The sequence below is a fragment of the Dreissena polymorpha genome, chromosome 2 (genome assembly GCF_020536995.1).
Source record: "Dreissena polymorpha isolate Duluth1 chromosome 2, UMN_Dpol_1.0, whole genome shotgun sequence".
Taxonomy (NCBI): domain Eukaryota; kingdom Metazoa; phylum Mollusca; class Bivalvia; order Myida; family Dreissenidae; genus Dreissena; species Dreissena polymorpha.
In genome coordinates this window covers 60,643,690-60,668,848 of record NC_068356.1, presented here as the reverse complement: position 1 = coordinate 60,668,848, position 25,159 = coordinate 60,643,690, and the positions used below count along the sequence as shown (strand labels likewise).

General features: G+C 33.7%; 1 long non-coding RNA gene across 1 annotated transcript; it reads right to left on the bottom strand.

The window, feature by feature from the left end:
* Positions 1-3,895: 3,895 nt before the first annotated feature.
* LOC127867247 (uncharacterized) lies at positions 3,896-8,255 on the bottom strand. Its single transcript, XR_008043399.1, has 5 exons — positions 8,194-8,255; positions 7,421-7,482; positions 5,696-5,746; positions 5,007-5,105; positions 3,896-4,030 (listed from the first exon to the last, which is right to left on the bottom strand). It is a non-coding gene; the product is annotated as an uncharacterized LOC127867247 (long non-coding RNA).
* Positions 8,256-25,159: the final 16,904 nt, after the last annotated feature.

Sequence of the window (25,159 nt, the reverse complement as noted above, 5' to 3'; positions counted from 1 at the left end):
TGTACAATGCCAATATATATATATATATATATATATAAATTCATAACAAGTTTTAATGAAATCTGCCAAAGCACTTCCAAGATATGGCTCCTGACACACAAAAAAGCATTTTTTCAAAATAAAAAGGGCCATAACTCCGTTATTAACAGATGGTGTATAATGCCATTTGGCGTGCATCATCCTGTTATCCATATATATATACTCATACCAAATTTCAATGAAATCCGCCAAAGCACTTCCAAGATATGGCTCCGGACGGACGGACGGAAAGACGGACGGACGGATGGACAGACAACGCCTATGGCGGGTGATAACAAGAAGCATGGCAATACACATCACCAGGTTTTCATTGTTTTCATCATTATTTAAATTTATATAATTGTGTTATCAAAAGCCTGGTCTGCATAGAAGCATATAAGTATCCTTCACAGAAATTTCAGTGAAAAATCTCAATCCAAACTGAAATTATTCTATAGAAAATAATTTTCTTCTTTTTATTAACACTGGAACTTTTGTTATGTACCTTAAATTTGTAAACTCCTTTCAAAATTTAAAAAATGTATATTTTTATGAACTAAAGCATTAAGGTTTATATAATGGTTCCTGAAAAATAGGCATTGAAACAGTACAGCATATCACTTTCTAAATAATAAGACTAGACTTGATGGCACCAAACAAAAGTATACATGTAATGAGATTCAAACAGAATGAGAACAATTCTAAGGGGTTTAATTAAATGCATGTTTAGAGTAATGGAAACTAAAATCTGCATAACAATATTGCACTCAATAATTGCTACAATGGGCAGTGCAAGTTATGCTAAAATAATGTTTATATTTTCCTTGTACACCATTCTCATCTATAATGATTGTAAGAAAATTAAAAAGTAATACTGCAAAGTCAGTAAAAGCATAATTTATATAAATTCCCAACAACTAAAAAATACAATACAATTATTTAACATACATATGGAACACAGTCCATTAATAATCATCGCAAATTGTAACTTAAGAGATGCAGAAAAATGTCAGAATAATAAAAGAATAAAGTACATTTCTACATATCACCACTTTGAACAACCATTAGTAATACAAAGCAAGATTGAAATATAAACAAGCAAGAACAGAATAAACAAGGGACAAAATTGTCACAAAACCAGGTTTTCATTGTGAAAAAAAAATCTGATAAAGGGAGAAAACTCAAACTGAACTTTTGAAATGAACAAACAAAATTAACCCCCTTTGTAAGTTTGTTTTTAAAAAAAATCTATTTTTAGTCGTGGCGACCTTGACATTGGAGACATTGACGTGATTCTTTCGTGCGACACACCGTCCCATGATGGTGAACAAATGTGCCAAATGATTTTAAAATCTCACAATGAATGACATAGTTATGGCCAGGACAAGCTCATTTATGGCCATTTTTGACCTTTGAACTCAAAGTGTGACCTTGACCTTGGAGATATCGACGTAATTATTTCGCGCGACACACCGTCCAATGATGGTAAACAAATGTGCCAAATGATTTTAAAATCTGACAATGAACGACATAGTTATGGCCCGGACAAGCTTGTTCCGCCCGCCCGCCAGCCCACCAGCCAGCCCGCCAGCATTCGCCAATCTAATAACCAGTTTTTTCCTTCGGAAAACCTGGTTAGAAAATCAAACATTTATTTAATACTTCACCATACAGTAAGCTCGTATATTCAATTACCAGATTAAGAAAATACTTTAATACATATATGTATATATATTGCCCCTGAAAGTAGTTTCAAAACAAAAACTAGTCCGAGAGGTAAACACATGACAATTTACATTTAAAAATATAGCGATAGGAAAAAATATTTTGTATACACAACACATGTTTTATACTCACATATAACAATGAACAACATAGTGATTCACGACATTATTAACTGTTTCTAATGTATCATTTAGAAACGGCTTAAACAAGAATGATTTTGTATTACTACTTTTTGAAACGTCAAACATAGAATAGTCATTAAAATCTGTATCGGTAGTATGGGCCCTCCAAAAAATACATCTAAAGTTTTTCGTTTATCTGTTTAGAAACACAGAGGTTTTATATAGCAATCTATAGTTAAATGTGTATTCTTTAAACTAACAACTAAAACTGCATTAAAATCGGCAAATGTTTTGACAAAATACTGGCTTGTCTTAGCTCCCTGTAGCAATTTGTATCATGTTCAATGTTAATCACATCAGCCCTTCTGATTGGTTGCTAAGGTTTGTTACTATGCGCATGTGCTTGTTCTATTAATAGTGTCTGAATGATAATACCCTACTTTTGTTAATTATATATATATTATTTTTACATTTCTTACAAATAAGTGGCTTCTAACATATTTGATAAACCTATTTACAATCCATAAACAAACTAACACAATTATGTTTTATGCAATAAAAATAATCATAGCATCAGCTGGGAGTTACCTACTTTACAATGAAAAATGGAAATCATGAGAATGATCGTTGTAACAGTCATAAACATATACCAAGTAAATAAAACTTCAACAAATTGAAAAACATTAACTGTCCACCACTTCTTGAGTTTTTTCAAGTGAGCTGTCACAATACAATGAGGACAGATAAAATGAGAATAAGGGATAATAAATGAGAAAGCAAACAAAAGAGCCCTGAGGGCTAAGAAACGTTAACCTGCAGTCTTGAAACCTAACTCGAAATCGACCCTGAAAGGAAATGGATAGATTGTACCTAATGAACACAGGCAGAACATTCTCTACTGAGAATGATTTCAGGATGTATTTCCACACACAAAAGTTTGGGCTGTACGGTTTCTGAGGACAATGTTTTCAAAACTATTTTGCATTTAGTCTATAATAATAAGTAACGCTTTCCCAGGGAGAAGTTCCAGACAATAATGAATTAATTTAAATCACAGAAAAATCTTTTTGGAAAGCTAATAATTGATGTTACTCAAACAATAAGGAAACATCTGTAATTTTTAGGAGATTTTTAAAATAATGATTGAAATTCGATGGAGACCATTCATTCCTTTAGTTATGAGAACAATCTTTGTAAAGGAACTCTTTATGATGTTACAAACTGACACTGCAGTACCAGAGTAGAATTGTACTATTTAAGTCTATGTAAACCATGTGAGGACGATAGGATTTCACACAACAAACATTAAACCAGGATCTGGAACAATTTGATCAACTTTGAGAGCAGGTCTGCCAGACACAAATCATTCAAGCGATATTTGTTTGTTGAAAATCTCCCATGCCATTCAGGTGGAATTGTGTGCACCAACAGACTGAAGGATAGATGACAAACATGGGATCACAAAACCTCACCATTACCATTGTGTGCCGAGGTGATCAAAAATGTATGCCAAGTCTGTGCTGTATACCAGTAGTATTAACTTTTTTGCACTGGTCCATCACAAGTATTAACAAATAATAATACAAAGACCAATACTTGAATCATCGATTTGTGTCAAGAAAATACATTTTGGCATCAAGGACTTGTTTTTAGTACTTTTGCATCAAGGACTTGTTGTTAGTACTCGAGCACCCACAACAACGCATGACTAGTACCCTACACCAATAGCTCACTATCTGAGCAGTGCATTCTAAGGTAAACAAAAGTCAAACTATTCAAACCAAATAACTTCTATCTGGAGATACTAGTAGCTATGAAAACATCTGTTACAGTTGACCGAGGTGAAAGATCCTTCCCATAATTCCCTTCCATCCCATGATTTTCTGAAGCATATTGCAGTGGTAAACTTCCACTCAAGGGAGATAAATCATGCTGGTTTTCATCTGAAGTGTCAACATCCATAAATAGTTGTCCCTTTTTGAAGGACTTACGCCTCTTATTTGGAAATCCATATGGAGGTGTTTTGAAGCTCGTGTTTGAGTTGCTTTGTACATTTGACTATGCAAGACTGGCAAGAGCGTTTTTTGTGTACATTGGATCGTATGTGTAGTCACGGAGAGATTTGCAGATTTGCACACATCCGGATACAATGTTCATACAGGGACCTGCGTACAGAAAAAGGAAACCGTGATAAAAAGAGCAAATAATTATTATAGCATCAATTCATCAAACAGCCTCCTGGTTGTTTTTGTTGTGGATATTTCAAATAATTACAGTATTTCAGCCATATACCGGTAATGGAAGTTAGTTAACCTAATCACTCTTTGCAATATTAAACTAAATTAAGTCAATAACAAAATCTAAGTGGTTTAAAAGAACAAACATACTTGCTGGTAAGCAAATAACGCTTTTTATTCAACAAACTGCATAAACAGTTTAACAGTCAACACTTCCCAAGAGGAGTGTGGCTTTTAGTCACATTGAAGGGTCTTGTTCACACATTGTGAAACTTTCAGTTCTCCAACTTCTTGTAACAGATTAAACAATAACAGATCATTGCACATCCAGGAGCAAATTTATACTAATTACGTTGGCTCATACTAAACATACATTTTTTTAAATGTATAATCATCATTTTAAAGTTTCAAATAAGCGTAAACAACGACAGTCCGTATAGCCAAGAGGTTAAGACAAATCTAAAAGACACCGGTTTCAGCCCTTTCAATGCAACAATTTTTTTTGTTCTTCGTAATTTATTGTAATTATCATGGAGCTCCACAGGTCCATCTTTAAATTAGATCAAGAAATTTATGGCAATTATTTAGACATTATATATACTCCATCTGTGAACAAATCTCTTCAATGTGACCAGAAACATTGTCATGAAGTAGGTTGGGATCAAAAGAAAAACGTTGGACTAAGAAAGCAATAACACAGAATATGTATAAAAACATAATGTTAAGGCAAATTATCATTTAAGTCCCAAATCATACAAATATAAGTTGTCCTCCAACTTTAAAATTAATAAATATACTTAAACTGATATACCCCACAATCTTAAAAGATCATGGGATGCATAAGAACAGGATTTTTAACTGTTTATCAAACATTCAAAACATGTTCCTTATGTGTTCATTATACCAACTACAGCCTTCTGTATTTCCGCCTCCTCTGGTGAGAGTTCCCTCCCCTGATCTATAAACTCATCTTTGGTTGCAAGGCACTCCAAGGCATTACTGGCTGTAAACACATGAGAACATCTGTTAAAACAATTTAGTATAAACATAAAGTTCAGGGTTCGACACTCAGGCACGTCCGACAGACATTGTCTAGTAAGATCGGTGGTCGGGCTAGTAAAACTGCGGGCTAGCTTGTCCGACTGGTCGTACATAAAAAAAAATCTGTACTGATTCATATAACTATAACTAACTGCTGTGAAAACCTTTATTTTTTATGTGTTAAATTACTCTCGTATGCGTTATTTACATTAAAACAAAACTTGTGTATTTAAATAAACGCGGAGCATTCACATGATACATCTCTATTTTTAGACGCAAAGGAGAGCTTCCTGTAGAAATTGCTTGTTTCCATTAGGTCACAATATACTTCAAGATTTCCTACACAAATTCAATGTGAAAGCAATAACTTTAACAAAAAATAAAGTCAAACTTTTGCGCATAGACATCCCCATAACCATACCTTTTCTTAAAGAGCATTCCAAGCCGCAATTATTTAAACAATCAAAAAGGGGGGTCATATGTTATGCAAGAAAGAACTCGACGCGAATCAGCGGTCACTGTTTTATGGCCATCTATTTACCGGCTTCGTACCAGTTGAATTGGGTTTCCCGCCATCTGTCAAAGTCTCATGTAGTCTCCAACCTTCAAGCAAAAGAGTGAATTTTTGTTAAACATCAATGTTTTCCCTACCACATGCACAAAGAAACATTCTAAAATAAAGCCATGGCAAGTGCCCCTACAGAGAATTGTGTCTTCTTATAAATGATGTTCATGTTATTAGAGAGTATAGCATTGCACTCCAAAATATTTTAGTATATTGTAACCTAAAGGAGAAATTTATTCTGATTAAAATGTGTTTTTCTTGCATATTATTATCTTCCTATGCATATTGCAGCAAAATATTAGGTTTGGCTGGATTCTGTCCATTTGGCCATTTTATATCATATTTTCACACGCGGGTGTTTTCGGTCCGAAGAAGGCAATTTTAGGCCTGTTAAAGCTTAAATGTCCCTTTAAGATTTAAAGTTGTTGTGTTCAATATATGCAACAAAATACCAAAACAAACCAAATGGACAGGCATGTGGGGCTTATGCGGGGTGGGGAAAGAATGAATTTGGTAGATATTTTCACTCAAAGCAATTTTGATAATGCCTTTTTTGTTCTTTTTTTTTTTTAAATCACCCCAAAAATGTCAATTTCAAAGCAAAAAAAATCCAATTTCATCACAGACAATAAGCAAATTGGTGAAAATGAGAGATCAAAGATACTTTGAAGTGTAGAAATCAATAAGCTTCCAATAACTTGTTGTTTCGCACCAATAAAAGTGTGAAATCTTGAAAGCGCTTTGTTGCTCGGAGCCAATTTGTTTACAAGCTGCAAATGATATATTCTAGCATATAATGTCATGGGTGCCTTTAAACTGCAGAAGATGGTCAATATTCACTGCCAGCTCTCATTAAGAGGTTAAAGATAATACAAAATGTCATGTTTTGGGCACAAAATAAGTACTTTTGACTATTTTTATGGTGGCAATCTGGTCAAAATGGGGCTTCATAACCGAGCCAAAGACAAAAATGCTCATTTTGGGGGTCCAGAATGGAAGCAAAGGTTAAAATGAACAAGACACACACATGTAGGTAAGCATTAAAAGCTTAGAAATGAGGTTTCATGTTGTAACAGGGACAGAAAGGCAGCTCAGATCAATGCAAGCTTCCTGAAAGGGGTTTCTGGAACTTCTTCTGGGGACACAGCTTCCCGCAGAATTCTCAACACAACAAAGTTCATTGATCCATGTCACCTTTGTATGAAAAGACAAGCGAATAAGGTCAATACTTCCCTTAAATCACTGAATGAGAGAAGCATGCACCAAATAAAAAACAAAACTGGTTGCTGAAATGCCAAATTTTGGCAAAAAGATCCCTCTAAGGTTAATAATGAAGGGGAAACTTGCTACAACAATCCTATGTTTAAGTCGGACGCCACATCCTTTCAAGCCGGGACCATGACTGTAAGTATATTGTGAGAAAACAATACCAAACACAAGCTAATTGTAGGGTTACAAGTAGCTTATCAACTCAGATGTACTGCATACATGCTTAGGAACAAGGATAAACCAGTTAAGTGCCAACTTCCGCTGCCAACAAAGCATGAGCTTTACGTGTCAGGACGCGGAGCTATCAATACAAACTGCACGGGGAATTGCACGACGGCAAGGATTTGAGTGACCACAAACCTTATTATGACAGTATTTCACACCTTAAGCATCATAACTATGCTTATTTGCTTGTGTACATGATAATAATTTAGTATTATTACCTGTTTTGCCATCAACAACCCTTCTCCAGTTGCCCTCGGCTAAGTCCCAGACATTTCTCTACCTGAAAAGGTCAAAATACCCAATAGAAATAGGTATAAAATGAAAAAAGAAAATGCATTTATGTATTGTATGTGTATTTCTATGAATAATAGCAAGTGATAAAGCTTGTTATGTTCATGATTGAACTAAATATGAAAGCTGGCTCAGTTAAGTGTCTGCTGCACTGTCCAAACTGTAAAAATGTTCGCCATTCCATGTCGGTGAAATGGGGCTCTGTTTGAATGTTCATGCTTTACGCACAAGCTATTGTTGCGTTACTGGATAACGGAGTCCCTGGCGTTGAATTCTGACTTCATGATGCACATTAACGCTACACGGTCAACCAAAATGCCTTTGAATTTAAGTCGGAAAGCAATTTAGCCCTTATTCTCCTATATAAGGGTGGGGGTCAACTTGAAAAACAACTATTCCAGATCAAATAATCTGAATTCATGCATTTAATGCACTTATATTCTTCTCTTTTGCTAAGAAATGACCAAATATCAGCTTTCCCAGTCATATTTTGCACTTGCAGATGATATTTCATTTTTACCTAAAGTTAGTTTAGGTCACAATATACTAAAAGATTTCCTACACAAATTCAATGTGAAAGCAATAACTTTAACAAAAAATAAAGTCAAACTTTTGCGCATAGACATCCCCATAACCATACCTTTTCTTAAAGAGCATTCCAAGCCGCAATGATTTAAACAATAAAAAAGAGGGGTCATACGTTATGCAAGAAAGAACTCGACGCGAATCAGCGGTCACTGTTTTATGGCCATCTATTTACCGGCTTCGTACCAGTTGAATTGGGTTTCCCGCCATCTGTCAAAGTCTCATGTAGTCTCCAACCTTCAAGCAAAAGAGTGAATTTTTGTTAAACATCAATGTTTTCCCTACCACATGCACAAAGAAACATTCTAAAATAAAGCCATGGCAAGTGCCCCTACAGAGAATTGTGTCTTCTTATAAATGATGTTCATGTTATTAGAGAGTATAGCATTGCACTCCAAAATATTTTAGTATATTGTAACCATTAGTAAAGTTGTAATGAATATTAATGATTTTCTGCAGTGTCGTAAAACTGTAGAGCATGATTTTACAACTTCTATTGAAAATCGGTATCGTCAATGTAAACATTTTTGCGTAGCAGACAAGAGAATGTAATTTAAAGAATGGCTTTGTTCAAGTTCGGATTTTCGTCCGACAAATCAGTTAATAAAAAAGAATCCGACGCTTAAACTGACACGAAACGTAAATATGAAGAAACACGAAAACGTCAATTTTATCCTAGATGGAAAATCGAGTCAGTTCCCATGGATTGAATTTGAAAAAAAAATCTGGTGTTCACTGATTATTTACTGATAAATCCTGATTAAACAGTTACATGACACAATTGTGTTCATTTGCTATGTAATTTGTGGTCTAGTAGACATCAGGTTCGGGCTAGTACATTTTAAGAGGAGCTGGTCCGACGGTCTTGCTGTAAAAAAAGTTAATGTCGAACCCTGTAAAGACAATCTTACAGAAATAATTGTAAACAAGACTATTGCCAAGCAATATATGTCCCCTACCGGTGAAACACCATTATTTTCAGATTAAAAAAAATATATATATATTTGTTGCCATAGCAACCAGATTCTTGACGTAGGAACAAAATGAAAAGACCTGCATAATCAAAATATTACCATCTGTCCATGTTTCAAGTTTCATGAAAAAATATGAAGAACTTTTAAAGTTATCGCAGGATCCAGAAAAAGGTGACGGACAGACTGACAAACAGACGCACAGAGCGCAAACCATAAGTCCCCTCCGGTAGGGGACAATAAATATAGTGTTTGCTTTACATTCAAAATCTGTACATTAGTTATTGCATTGATGATTTTAAGTGTGTTTCATCAAAGAATGTACACAATAAATGGAATATTTTATTATGCCCCCCTTCGAAGAAGAGGGGGTATATTGCTTTGCTCTTGTCGGTCGGTCCGTCCGCCAGATGGTTGTAAGACGATAACTCAAGAACGCTTGGGCCTAGGATCATGAAACTTCATAGGTACATTGATCATGACTCGCAGATGACCCCTATTGATTTTGAGGTAACTAGGTCAAAGGTCAAGGTCACGGTGACCCGAAATAGTAAAATGGTTTCCGGATGATAACTCAAGAACGCATACGCCTAGGATCATGAAACTTTATGGGTAGATTGATCATGACTCGCAGATGACCCCTATTGATTTTCAGGTCACTAGGTCAAAGGTCAAGGTCACGGTGACCCGAATATAGTAAAATGGTTTCCGGATTATAACTCAAGAACGCATACGCCTAGGATCATGAAACTTCATGGGTAGATTAATCATGACTCCATATGACCCCTATTGATTTTCAGGTCACTAGGTTAAAGGTCAAGGTCATGGTGACCTGAAATAGTAAAATGGTTTTCGGATGATAACTCAAGAACACAAACGCCTAGGATCATGAAACTTCATGGGTAGATTGATCATGACTCGCAGATGACCCCTATTGATTTTCAGGTCACTTTGTCAAAGGTCAAGGTCATGGTGACCTGAAGTAGTAAAATGATTTTCGGATGATAATTCAAGAATGCATATGCCTAGTCAGTGAAAACCAAGATTTGGTCAGGGAAAAGTCAGTGAAAAGTCGGGGAATTTTATTTCATCAGGTTGGTGGCAACCCTGATAAACTACATAGCAACTTCATATTTGGCTTACTGGGGGGCATTGTGTTTCTCAAAGAATCTTGTTGTTGTTGTGTTAGGATGTTTGTATACTGACACCGTAAACGTGCCCTATACAAACAATTGGAACACCACAGTCATGTAATATTCGTTATAAATTCAAAGTATTTACAGGCACTTGTTAAAAAAAAAAACATTTGAAAATTGATAGAGTAGTGAGCTTCTAATATTGGCTGGTGTCACATACCTTGCTATATGTATATATATAATATAAGTAAACAAAAATTAACTAACATTTTTTGTTTTGAAATTTTGTTAAACACATTGACAATTTTGGGGGTTTTGGGAGGGGGTAGCAGCTTGATAATGGGGAGCAACTAATGCTGATAATGCTGAGTGAGAGTGATGAAAACGTTATGAGTAATGTAACAGCAAAATACACAATTTTCTGTGGTGATATACGTTAAATCAAGTATGCTGAAATAAATTTAAAATAACGATAAACATCAAAAACGAATTATGAAATCACTACTATCAGGGCTCGACATTAACTTTTGAAGCCTCTTGTCCGATCGGACAAGTAGACCATATTCCACTTGTCCTGACCAAAAAGCAACTTGTCCTGATTATTATATCTTATTCTGCTCAGTACTTTGCAAAATAATGAAACAATGCAAAATGCTCAAATCATAAAGACTCTAATCGTTCAAAATACAGGTTAACATAATTGTAGGCCATTTCAATATCTTAAGGTATTTTTTTAAGTGTCCTGTGATTTTAAAGACGAAAAACCAAAGGAAAGCAGAATAGACATTTTTAAGCAGACGACATTGTACTAACGAAAACAAACCACAAATGATAATGATGTCATAAAATCATTCTATACATAGAGATGACGTTGTTACGTTAATTGTCTGTAAGAACGGTGTGAGCCGGTGACATAAAATGCATATTCTTTACAAGGAAGAATATTTGTGTTATCTTGGCAAAGAAAAATGTTAAGGGTTGCTTCCCTTGTGAACAGTGCGGTGTAGTATAACATGGAACTATCGGAATATTTTGCGCTTTGACGTTTAAATGTAAACACAATATAATTGAAAAAGTTGTGTGGTAACTCCACAGAAATAACGGATTTAAAGGCATTTTTTTTCTAAGTATATAATTAATTTATAATTTATAATGACCACTTGTCCCGTCGGACTAGCAAATTCTTTATTTACTTGTCCGGACCAACAATTTGGTTGTCCCGGACAGTCGGACTACCGTTAATGTCGAGCCCTGACTACTATTCGACATTGGTTTCTAATTGAATCAACTTCCGAAATATATACTGTCCGAAACGCAAGCATAAAACGTAGTATAATCGTTTGGTCATAATGTCCTTGTTTTATTAAAAACAAAAAGAACAAATTACTCAAGGATATAATTTCCTGATTACAACAAGATTGTTTTACCTTTAAATTGCAATTAAAACAAAGAGTAAGGTCTAAAAACAACACCATTAATAAAGTTCTTGAAAGTGATCTCCCCTGATTAGTTGTCACTGGGGTGTCCATTGTGTCACACCGGTCTTTACTGACAATAACGTAGTGACGTCACCATCTATGTATAGAATGCTGGGGTGTCAGACTATTCACCCCAAGACAATTCACGCCCTGGACAATTCACCCCCAGAATTTGATTTCCTTGGACAATTCACCCCCAAAGACAATTCACCCCAAGACAATTCACCCCCATACTTTTTAAATGATATTTTTTGTCATTTGCCTAAGTCATATGTGATTATAAGTTGGGGACGATTGAACTTTACCAGTACGTACAAAAGAATGGAAAAGCGTATAATTGTATCTTTGCTATGCGCGCAGCACCTAACACCTAGCGAAACCCCTAATAATCCTTTTTGTAATATATATATATTCCTTAGTATCGGGGGCTACCGCCCCAAACCCCCGCTTTGTCAATAGTGGAAAACAACTGCGTGCCGGTAAAGTTCAATCTTGCCATAAGTTGTGAGCAGATGTTTTGGGGTTAAAATCCCGGGGTTATAATTTTGACTTTGCAGCTCAATTTTGACGTGAAAATAATGAAATGCAGTATGTAAATGTCGTCCAACCTTTCGTGAGTCTATTACGTTAAGTAGGAATGCTGGGACATACTCCAGGTCCTCACATTATGTTGCCTCAGGCGCGAAATGACCTCATTAACTTTGAAATACACATATAGGCTGCAGAATGCAGTTTGCGTTTTAGAGGTATACAACGCCGCTGTCCAGTTTATTTAGATATAGGTGAAAACGCAAACACATTAAAATTAGAGTTAGAGTAAAAACGCAGTGTTTCAGGAAAGAAATACATGTATATGCAAATAAAATTCTATTTATTTTTAATATTTTTTATTATTTTATTCTTTAAATAGTAAAAAGTGGGTTATAAATGTATCAAATATCCAAGTATATTCAATTTAATTTAACAAATACAATTTACGAGAAAAGATCGATTGCTTGTTAACGTTTAAGTTATATCGAGATGCATAAAAATATTACGGGTTTTACTTTTATAGTCATACTCATCTCTAAATAATACTCCTTCTTTGCTTTTTATTTAAACTACCACATTGCAAGCATGCTTTTTGACAACGTTATTATCAGACTAACAGACACAGCTTTATGCTATTATCAAAATATGGATTAAGGAAAATAATGGACACAGATCTGTAAACCAGATTTATTTTATGTCCACCAGTCTATACTGGGGAACATATTGTTTTTGTCCTGATTGTTTGTTGGTTTGTTTGCGTCAAACTTTAACATTGGCCATAGCTTTTGCAATATTGAAGATAGCAACTTGATATTTGGCACGTATGCGTATCTCATGAAGCTGCACTTTTTGATTGGTGAAAGGTCAAGGTCAAGGTCATACTTCAAGGTCAAAGGTCAGATATATGGGGGGGGGACATAGTGTTTCACAAACACATCTTGTTAATACTAGTAACGCTCGATTGGTCATTGTCGGCTCGGGTACTACTTACATGTACCCCGGGTACTCTTAAGTATACTTACATATACTCCGGGTCCGATAGTTATACTAAAAGTACGCGGGAATTTTAACGCTTAATCGGTCGTTGTCGGCTTTTTTGTAAATTAATTATGTTCAAATTTATGTCAATTTTCTGTTAAATGGCTTCTATATTATCGGAACTCACACTCAAAAACATGTCGATGCAGTTGTTTTTTAAAGAGAAGTTTGTGTAAGATAAACAATATCGTTTAGCGGTAATCGGTAGCGCGTTTTATGACATCGGATTTTGGGTGGGATTACAACTCGGGTACAGTCTAATATCGACCGGGTACGTTTTAGCATATTGACCGTACCCGGGGTACATGTTAGTATACTTAAGAGTACCCGGGGTACATGTCAGTAGTACCCGAGCCGACCATGACCAATCGAGCACTAGTAACACTTTTCGGTTCGATTTAAATTAAATTCCGTTCCGTTTTGGCTTTAACATTTGTGTCGGTTCATGTATTCTTTCTTATTAAAATAAAACTTAAATTGAGTCAAATTTTTTTGCATGATGCGGCGTCTCATCTGGGTCTGTGCTGTTTGCTTAAAGGAATTTCCGTAAGAAATATTCTAAATATAGAAATAAATATACTAGATATCCCCAATTTTGGAAATAAATGTATCCAATTTAGAAGGATCGGAGAGTCCACTAGGCATAAATGGGTTAATCTATAGTCCTCTACAGTGAAACCGGCGGTGGAATAATAAACAAAATTATGTATGCTTTAACAAAATATATACGAAATATACACATGTATACTATCAACAATTATAAGCTATGTAGAAAACATGAAGTCACATATAAAAAACATTTGCAACATTATGGCGTCATATGGTTTCATAAATAGTTGATACTTTGTACTATATTTATTTGGTATAAGTACTAAGTACATTTAACACGTTATAAAAATATATGGCACACATTCTGACAACAAAAGGCATAGGTACTATGTACATTTAACACGTTATAAAAATATATGGCACATATTCTGACAGCAAAAGGCATGTTGGTAAATAAGTTTGAAATAATATAAATATAATATTTATAAAACCGGCATCTCAAAGTCATCAATATTTTTATAATTTCAAACAGCAAAAGCAGAAATAACATAATTATGAAAACATTACATTTCATTGTGTTTCATAAACACGATACAGTCCAGGTTTTAAACGTGTACATGTAACATGTTAAGACACGTTCAAATCTCTGTATAAGTTATACACGGATAAAAAGCATATCAAATATAAAAAACATTTTCACGATTTAATAAAATGCAATATAACAAAAATTTGTCAGAGAGAAAAAAACAACATAAAAAATGATCATGGTAAACAGCATTAAACAAAGTACAAACTAAGACGTAGATCATGCTTTTGTGATAATTTTGATTGTCAAGCTTTATATAGATGAAACATTTCTTTGATAGTACTTGGTATATTTGCATGAAAAAATGGGCACACTCCATTTATGCTAATCAGTCTCTTGACTAAAGAAAAAATGCACAAATATTGACAATATGTTTAACATTACCAATATTCTCAATTTGTAAAAGGAAATAATCGCATTTGATATTAGTTTTCACTATTAATCTGACCTGATTGCATAGACTTGCAGACGAGCTCGACAGCTTGACGGCATACATTATAATTAATATTCTGAAGGTTTACGAGCATTTGAAATACATTCACTTCACATTAGCGACACGGGTCTGTGAGGACTGGTCATCTGTAACACCTTCAAAATATCATCGGTCTGCGTTGTGGAACAATCTGAAGCAATCTGAAGAAAACACAGATCGTGACCTTTAAATTCTAATCCACTTAATCATACCCAAACTTATCAATATAGGATAGACTTGGGTCCAATAATAATATTTAAGTGGTGATTATATTTAGTAGTAATTCCAACATCGTATGTCCTTAACATATATTTATAAATGAAGAGGGCGTGAATGCATGTATATATGTGCAAAATTAAAATGCTTACCATTACATTTCTTTTAGTGTTTAAAATTTAAAAATGTCAAAAAAATAAATGGTTGAGCTCTTTACATCGCGAAACAAGTGCAAACATTCGAAACATTACTGCGACTAGATAATAAAGATACAGGAGAAATTTGGCTAACTGTGGTATAGTTTGCGAGCCTGAAAATCCTGGAACTACTAAGGAAAACGTGTAAAAGAATGTTACAACGTCTTTCAATTCTTAACAATATATCATTACTGTTTTTAATTTGAAATTTGAAAACTAATTGGGGTTGTCTTCAATCTAATAACTATTGTATGAACTTTGCTGTAATATGATTAATTAGCGCCTTATGAAATGTAGGATTATGTTTAATTAATTGTAATTATTTACCTTTGACTAGTGTCTCCCAATAGTCATCGCATGCATTTTCCTACTTAAACGGTCCCTTATAGCTTCCATTTTCAACAGGAAATGCGCAACTTGAAACATAACATGCCGAAACGTGAATAACGTAACTCTATTTTAAAGTTAAAGATTTAAATATAGCACATATAATTCGATCGATATTAAATTTGTAAAATAACACAAAGATCACCGTCAATAGAAGATTGTGTGCGTATTCATAACGTGTGTACTTTATTAAAACAACAATTACATCAACACACACTAAAACTAAACATGACCACTTCACTGAAACGGAAATTTCACATAAAAAGGCACAACTATGCAAGTCAAACTCGACGATGCAGTTTTAGAGGCGATCGGTTACATGTAAATGTGGCATCTAGGTCTACGAAAATTATATATCGTTTTTGTACCAAACTGGTTTTATTTAATTACTTTTTAGATGGCCACAATTCAAAACTGATATACAAAACCGCAGCGCAGTGTTGTTTCGATGGGGAATATGTTACGTCCCAACCTACGCGCAAATATTTGACTGGAACAAGCATCGCTGGATCAAATTGTATGTGAGAGCATGGAACGACAACTCTGTGTGGAGATTGCAACATTCCTAACCTCCACGCAGAAATTCGACTGTATCCAGCATAGCTGGATCAAATCACTGCCTTCATAACCAGCCACATGATACAATAATTTTACCGTTGTTATATTTACTTGTTTTAATTTAGATATTTTTTTGTTATTATTATGAACCTCGACTTATCAAATATTTTTAAAATATAAATGAAAATGATACTACTTTTAATAATATACCGTAAGACTTAATCAGATTTAAAAAAGATAAAGATATCGGGTAGGATTTGCTCGTAATGGCAGGGATTGCATGTGAGAGCATGGAACCACAACTCTGTCCGGAGATTGACTCTTTCCATACAAAGTACGGAACCACGGAGCGTAGAGTCTTTCGACCCAAGGGACAAGTTTTAACAATAACTATTAAGCACATTAGGATAACAATTTTCAAGAGAATATGTTACAGTACGTAGGTCCTGTTCATACTTGACCCAGTGAAATATTTTGATCACAGTTTGTGGACCATTTCAAAAGTTATAGAGAATTAGAGAATTAAACTAATAAAATATAAAGCTGTCAGTTTTGTGGAATTTATTGACAAATTATCTACATGCACATGTGCTACATGTGTAACCAAAGACAAGACAATACGTAATGATAAAAAATACAAAAAAAACACTTAAATTTGAATCTCATTTATTTCGGACCGCCTTATAAGTTAAACTGCACGATTCCGAAAATAAGTTCAAAAATGAAATGTATACCTGTTTCTGTAGAAATGGACGCAGTGACACGCTTCTGAATGTAGTATGTTGCTACTGTTTGAGCTAAAACATATGCACGTATATATGTACGCGTTCTACATGGCATTTTGTTACAATACATAAAAAAACAAAAGCAAATCATAGATTGACATGTCATTTTTCAACTTAAAATGTTTACTCGTGTATGTTTAATATTTCAGGTGCGTTTACCCATTCATTATTGTACATGTCATCTTGACATCATAGTTTTTTGCTTTTTTGATATGTGTATAGACCCATTCTAATTAGAATTATAACGCTTTTCTGTATTTGAGGTGACGAAACGTGTTTGAGTTATACAAAGTATATATTCATCGAAGCAAATAGTGCATATGTGTTCGAGCATGATTGTATTGTTGTTTCAAATTTTCGGTGTATGAATGCTTTAGAAAAATATGTATAAAAACTATAACTTCAAACGGCATTGGTACTTCTTCATTAGTCCTAACAATGAAAGCCTAGTTCCTTATTATATTGTCAAAATATTCACTGGACAAATCTTCAGCATGAAAATTCACTACGAAAATATACAAGCACGACGTTTTTTGTTTGCATAGCACTTCCCCTGATGTATCTCCTAGTATCGAACTTTGACATTTCATGTTGTTATACATTAACAAAGGGCAACAACTCAAAAATTTGAAAGCACTCATTTTGATACTGGTGCTCTGCACATCTCCTTTACGAAATCTACCTACGTAGAACGTTTTGAATTGGTTTATCTTACAGTTTTCCATGTATCCTGCGGACAAAGTCTAAGTAACATGCTTAACTAACACATCCCATAGCGGCTATATTTTTCAACAGACCAGAACAATTTTCGAACTCAGTTGATATATAATAAGAAAAAATATTGTTAGAAAGTTTCAAGAAGATTTGGCAAAAAGGCGATGCCTAGAGTGTTTAAAATGTTTCAATATAGCCATTTACGCAAAACTGTCCTGCCCACACACTGCCTTGTTTTTCAACAGTCTTACATATAATAAGAAAATAATAATTCATGATGTTGGTCGTAATAATGTGAGTGTTAGACAAGTTTTTAATAATACTAGTAACATATTTAGAAAACTGCCCCGCCCCCTGGCGGCCATGTTTTTCAAAGGACTGGAACTATTTTTTAACTCGGCCGAGATATCCCTACAACAGATGTTCTGATCTGACCAAGTTTAATGAAGATTGGCAAAAAGTGTACCCTCTAGAGGGTTAATAAGGCAAATGTTAAGGATGCACAGCGCCAAACACACGGCGATCAATAGCTTATTACAAAAACTCCACATATGTGCACTTTTGACATTCATATTGTAAATAGGTTATATATACCTGTTGTCAAACGATACAATGCAGTATCAAGTTCGATTCGTAGTTGATATATGTCTTCTGTTTTTTGAAGGAAAGAGGCCCGGCTGTTGAATTCAGCTTGCATGAATTTTATAAGCACGTCGTGCTCTATATGAAATCAAAAGATAATTCTCAATGTCATAAATTAACATAAATATCAAAATGCATTTTTTAAATTGTGTTGACAACGGTGTCCATTTTTTAACAAGAAACAAACTCATTAAAGAAAATATAAAATGACAAAATCTTTTGTCTTTAATCGGTTGACATATAAGTTAAACTTTTAAGTTATATCTTATTAAAGAAAATATTTGCTCATCAGTTCCTGGCGCTGAATAATCTAATAAAACTAGTATTACAATGCAAGTTTAGTTATACAAAATAGCATAATTTTTTTCTACAACACATTCAGTTTCAATGCAATGAAATAAACATAGTGTTCCGATTGCATTGAGTTAATTAAGTACGTTGAACTAACTAATGTAAGGTTTTGGATTTTAAATAATGTTAGGACATTTATGCATACCTTGTTTTATGATCTTCACTGCAATTGTGCACTGGTAATTTTCATAAAAACAATCTAGTATCAGAAGTATATCCCATAGCCGACGAATACCACGTTCGAATGTTCTTCTCAGCCTCTCGAACTCTAAATCAATTATCGGCACTAAAATATGAATCGCAATATTACATTATATGCAATTCCTTTGCTCAGTATTATATAGTTTTGTCCATACTATTACTTTGAAAATTGTGATTAAATGTACATTTATTAAATCAATGATGTTTGTTCTTTGACAAGTATCATAGTAATTATTCATTATATTCAAATATCGATAGTATATGTTATTATTTGATAACCACTTTTCCAGCGCCGAAAAACGAAAACTGGTTTGCTCAAAGAAATTTTGTGCCAGCGCTAGCCCTATGAATACTATACTGTCTATGTGTCGTTCAAATATTTTCTATCAGTATGTTCCTGCGTGTGATTGTCAATGTTGCTGTGGAATTAACTTACTTTTATCACCAATTGATTGTAGTCGGTTTATTCTTCGTCCATCACGTAAACATACCCCTCCATCAGCCATGACGGATAGCGCCCAATCAGAGTCAGGTTGTTGACTACAGTGTAATAAAGTCAATGTCGGTCTTTATATCGGTATAGTAAACATTATTTGAATACTTCGTTTCACTTATATCTCATGAGTAGTCCGCCAAAATAAAACATACGTTAAAAAGGAGCATATTTGCGAACTTTTGAAATAAATACATTTTATGTCCCCCAGTCCTTGATTTATAGTCCACTGGGCCGGTATTCATAAAGCACCTAAGGTGAAAATTACCTAAGGTTACAAATAATTTCCTTAGTTTTTCTGCGTTTTTTCCCTTAACTTTGCGAAATTCCCTAAGTTTGTATTCATAAAAATCTTAACCTAAGGAAAATCCTTAGGACAGTTATTTTTCCCTTAAAAGTTAAGGTTCGTACATAGCTGCCTTAAATCTCGATAAAATCCTTAAATATGGCGACATAACAGACGATATTTTCATTTTCAACCATTTCTGCGTGTAATTTTCATAAAAAGATATGTATTTTTTTTTTACTTTTGTGGTTCGGTGTTTAAGACTACTGTTATATAGACGAGTTAATTGTTATTGTTTACATTCGGGATTTTCCGCGCATGCGCACTGACTGGTTGGCAAAAACACTGGTTACAGTCACGTAAAACATGTATAAAGGGCTTTTGTTTAGTCAATTAAACGATAAAAAATCCGAAATAAACATAACAACTCTTAAACAATAGTGCAAATATATCATATTTAGTACCAATAAATGTATATTCATATATATAATTTCCTCTTTATAAAAATACAAATTAGTTATTAGCATCAGAGTAAACGTGGTCGGAAGACTAAATACTGACAATACCACACAACAAAACAATAAATTAGCCGTATTCTTTTTTATAGTAAGACTTTAAAAAATGATATTTCAAAACTTATAAAACATATATTAATTTGATTATTACTATATACGGTGTGGATATTATTATTGCTCATCAGCGATCGAAAGTGTATTATAAGAGGCGCATTTAATCAATTATAAAACAAAGCCATAAAAAACGGAATACATTACAATCGTTAAATGTTGTGATAATTTTCTTTTCCATAGAATTTTCGTTTCGTTTCCATTGAATAACATTAATAAATTTTAATATACAAATGGAAATAAAACATGCATCTTGTGCAAATTGAACTGTCTTTGCATGTATATTGAAATCTCTTAACAAGTAATAAGGAGTGATACATGTAACAATCTAGCATTTTATGATAAATATGTATATTTATTTAATTTATTTAGTACGCAAATATTGTTTATCCATTGTGATTGCTTGGTTTCATGATGGTGTTACGTGCACTGCAAGAACGTACAATCTTTACACTAAATTGCCGAGTTTACATTTGCCGGTACCTGCGTTAAATACATCAATTGTGTAGCGGTAATATTGAACAATATTTTAAATTTAAAGTTATAAAGCACTGTATTATTATGATTTAACTGGCTAACATATAAATACACATGTTCCTGTTGATCCGTTTCGGACAAAAATCTTCTTTTTTTATTATGTTAAATCATTTATTAAAGCAAATGTTACGTATTTTGGCTTTAATATTTGGCTCGCTCAATATGACTGCAAAATATGCAAAGAGATGACATGAAGGTATCATAAAGTCTACCACCACATCAGCGATTGAAATTTAGTGTAAGGGGTGCATTGAATGAGTTATAAAACAAAGCCCAAAAATAGCTCAATACATTTCAATCTTGAAATGTTGTTTTAATTTTATTTTACATTGAATGAATTTTCGTTTCGTTTGCATTGAATGAAAATATTAATAAATTTTAGCATTCAAATTGAAAAAAACACCTGCATATTTTGCAAATTGAAATGTCTTTGCATGTACATGTATATTGAAAACTCTTCTGCAGTGATACTGAGCGATACAAATCTAGCATTTTATGATACCATAAATCTACATATTTTTATTTATTTTACGCAAGTATTTTATATCCCTATGATGACCAAACGTGATTGTTTGTTTTCATGATGATGTTTCGAACACTGCAGTAACGCACGATCTTTACACATTATATCAGAGTTACATTTGCAGGTACCCGTTATTTACGTTAATTGTGTAGCAGTAAACTTGTACAATATATTAAATGTATAGTTATTAAACACGTTATTGTTGTGTTTACACTGGTTAATTTATATATACTTAATAGGTCCTAGCTGTTAATCCATTTCGGACAAATGTCTATTTTTATTTAAATATGTTCAAATATTTTATTAAAGCAAGTTTAAGCAACTATTAAGTTTTTGACTTAATATGCCAAGAGATGACATGGAGGTATCATGAATTGTGTTTAATGACCAGACACATGTGGTTTATGCAGAGACCTCATACAGAGTAATACAAGCATAGGTCCCTGGGGTTATGACACACTGTTTTCTTAGTAATTGTCTGGACAGTATCCGATCATATCGAGATAGTCGGTTTGTGATCAACAAAGGGGCAATGAAACACTGGGTTAAAAATGCTGAAACAAAGAGTGTAAAAATTAATGTGAACAATTAAATAAATAAAAACATTTACATTTAGCAAGATGATTTAGTTAAAGGCCCAATAAAGGTGACAAATCCAATTATTATGCATATAAACTTGCCTAATTTTTACCGGATTTCAGTTACTCTTTCATAAAAAATGCCAATAATACAGCTGAGGTGCAACGTTGTCAAGAAGTATTGAAGATATACCCGTTTCATAATTGGAATAAATGTTTACAACTTTGCAACTAACGTGATGTGTAGCCCCAAAGCGGTGACGTATGCTAAAAATAGCCAAAAGAACATTCACTTTTAATTCTATTTAATACAACTTTTTACCAGCAAAAAGTAACTAATTAGATCACTACAAACGTTTTGACCATTATTAGAAGAGACATACTTTGTGAGTGATACCGGAAAACATTGAAAATCAACGATATATTTTTGGTGACCTGAGTCACTTTCACTTTCACTTTCCCGAGTAAACAGCGATGTAAATTTAATAAACTGATTGTTTGTAAACACGATTGACTTGGAGGACACTGTATTTTGAGCTCAAAACAAGTTGTATTGCTCATATTTTTATGGTAATGTCCAATAGCATATACATATTGTTTTTTGATAACCTTTATATATAAAATGCCGAAAAAATTATTTAAAATCGGTAAATAATTATGGATCTTCACCTTTATAGAGCCTTTAATCTGTAACAAGGTAAGTTTTTACAGACAAATAGGTTCAAATCAGTTTCTATATGTTGATTACATAAAATCAATCAATTTGTGGTTTGTTTTCGTCCTTATTTGTGTTCGTTCATTGGATTAAATTTAATCTGAAAGAATTTCAATTTCTGAGTATTTTTTGTTCTTCAAAAGGGTCGCGAATATGATTGCAACCGTATCACGATGCGGTTCATCAAATGCAAACAATAGCAGAATGGCCGCAGTTTTGACGGCCAAAATTTGAGCATGCGCAAACGTGACGTCATTATCGAAATCCCAAAACCTCCTATATGTTGCGAACAAAAAGCGATCTACTTGTTGTTGTTTTTTCATCCTTATTTGTGCTATTTCATTTAATTTAATTTATTCTAAAAGAATTCCCATTTCTGAAATTTTGTATCTAAAATGGACGTGAAGATGCGTTAAGTAGAGATTTGTGTGGTAACCACATACCGAGCTCGTAGATAGTGTACGTTCCACTCCAGAGCTCGTTTTTAGAAAAAACAAATAATAACAACAATGTAAACGTTCCAAAAATGAATTTCCAAGCATGCTTATGTTTTATGAATACCGGCCCAGTACTCTACCAAATCAGGTAACCAAATGGGTTGTTATGTCTAAAGAGAATTGTACATGTATAAGAATACTAATTGTTCTGCATTGAAAGACTAAAATGAGAAGGATACCCGTGTTGTAGAATAATCGTTGAGCCAAATGCGCTCTTTTTCAACTAAATACAAACAATATAAAGAAGTGAAACTCCAGCTGCTGGAGGCAACATAGCACTGATGACGACTAAGAAATTAAAGTACTATAGGCTAGTATTTTTTAGTTAAAAATTATTTATTTTAGCTTGATTGAACATCGGTGACCTCTTTTTGACGATGCTGGGAAGCAGCTCGTCTAAGTTATCATACCAAGAAAAAATTCTTCACAATGGCAACCTATTTAAAAGTCCGAGGTCCGATTAAGATAGGTCGATTATTCTAATCGGCATACCTCCCTGATTATCATTCATAAAGGTATAGGAAGCTCAGCTATAAATAGGACTGCATATTCTGGGAAAAAGATTTAATAATAGTTTGAAAACGTTAATTTTAAATCAGTTATATTCAATCCATTATATTTTTATAGATCAATGAAACAGCTATGCATTTTCTGTATTGTATTTGACATTTGTCGTGATTCAGTAAATACATTGCGAATTAAAACGTGTATAATTAACTTTTAACGCGATCATGAGTGTAAAGAAAACGAATTATTTCGAATCTTCCATTTGTAAACGTTGTAGCGACTATGGTATATAAACAGCATAATAGCCGTATAACATTTGTGAAGCTCGCTCTTATGCGTGCTTTCTCATTTCGCATATTTAATAAACTTTCACACAGAAATTACAGAGCCACATCAGTGCACATACTATGTTTGATAATTCATTCATTTGTTGGTATTTGTTTGCTGTTTTAAACACATATTAGGTCATATCGCGGAGATTTAGTTAACCTTACCATGTGTTCATGGGCGAACTCACGTATTCAAGTGCTCTTACGACTGTGTGCTCATACCTCCTTTCGGGAATCATCATGAAATTATTGCCGTACTTAACGAACAAACATGCCTAAGCTTATTGAATTAGAGAAAAAAAACAATAATCAAAAGAGAAAAATTATATATTCATGCACATGGGCATGTGAAATCATGTCCGTACACATAGCATCATTAACTTAGGAAAGGAAACAACGAAATATAAAGTTTGGTATGATATACATGTGAAATTAAAGAGCATGGTGGAATTAAAGAGCATGTCAAGTTTTGAATTTATATGCTGAAACGTAATGTTATAACCCACACACGTTTAACTGTAACAGAACATTTTTTTAAGATAAGTGATACAGAAAATACACGTTGAATATCTTTTTAAAGATATTTCTTGTTATATTTGATCGAGAATGTAACCCACCTCCCAGTTTCGCTGAATGGATCAAGTTCCCCAGGGGTACTACTTCCCCGTACCCACATTTTTTTTCCTACCCTACATTTTTCAAAACCCAACTTTTTTTCGTACCCAATTTTTTTTCGTACCCAAATTTTTGCTCGTACACAATTTTTTTTTCGTACCAAATGTTTTTCTTACCAAAATTGTGCTTCGTAACCAAATCTTTTTTCGTACCCAATTTTTTTGGCATAATTTTTGTATCCAAAATTTTCGTACAAATCAATACGAATTGATCAATATGTCAATCCTCTTCAAAAGCATCGTCACACCAGTACTGTCAGTACTTTGATTCAAGAATAAGGTGGTTCTTGTATCACATCCCGGACTGTATAGAGGTTAAGTACTGAAATAATGATTTTCGCTCTCAAGTCCGTCCCTGTCTCTGATACAAACTGTCATTGTCATTTACTGTAATTTCATAAGTATGTCTTTTGCATCTAAACCTGGTAAAATCAGCGGCTAACCCTGCCAGGAAAAGTTCGATTATGTTAACTGTCGTAGACATCCTTGCTGTATGCAAACAAA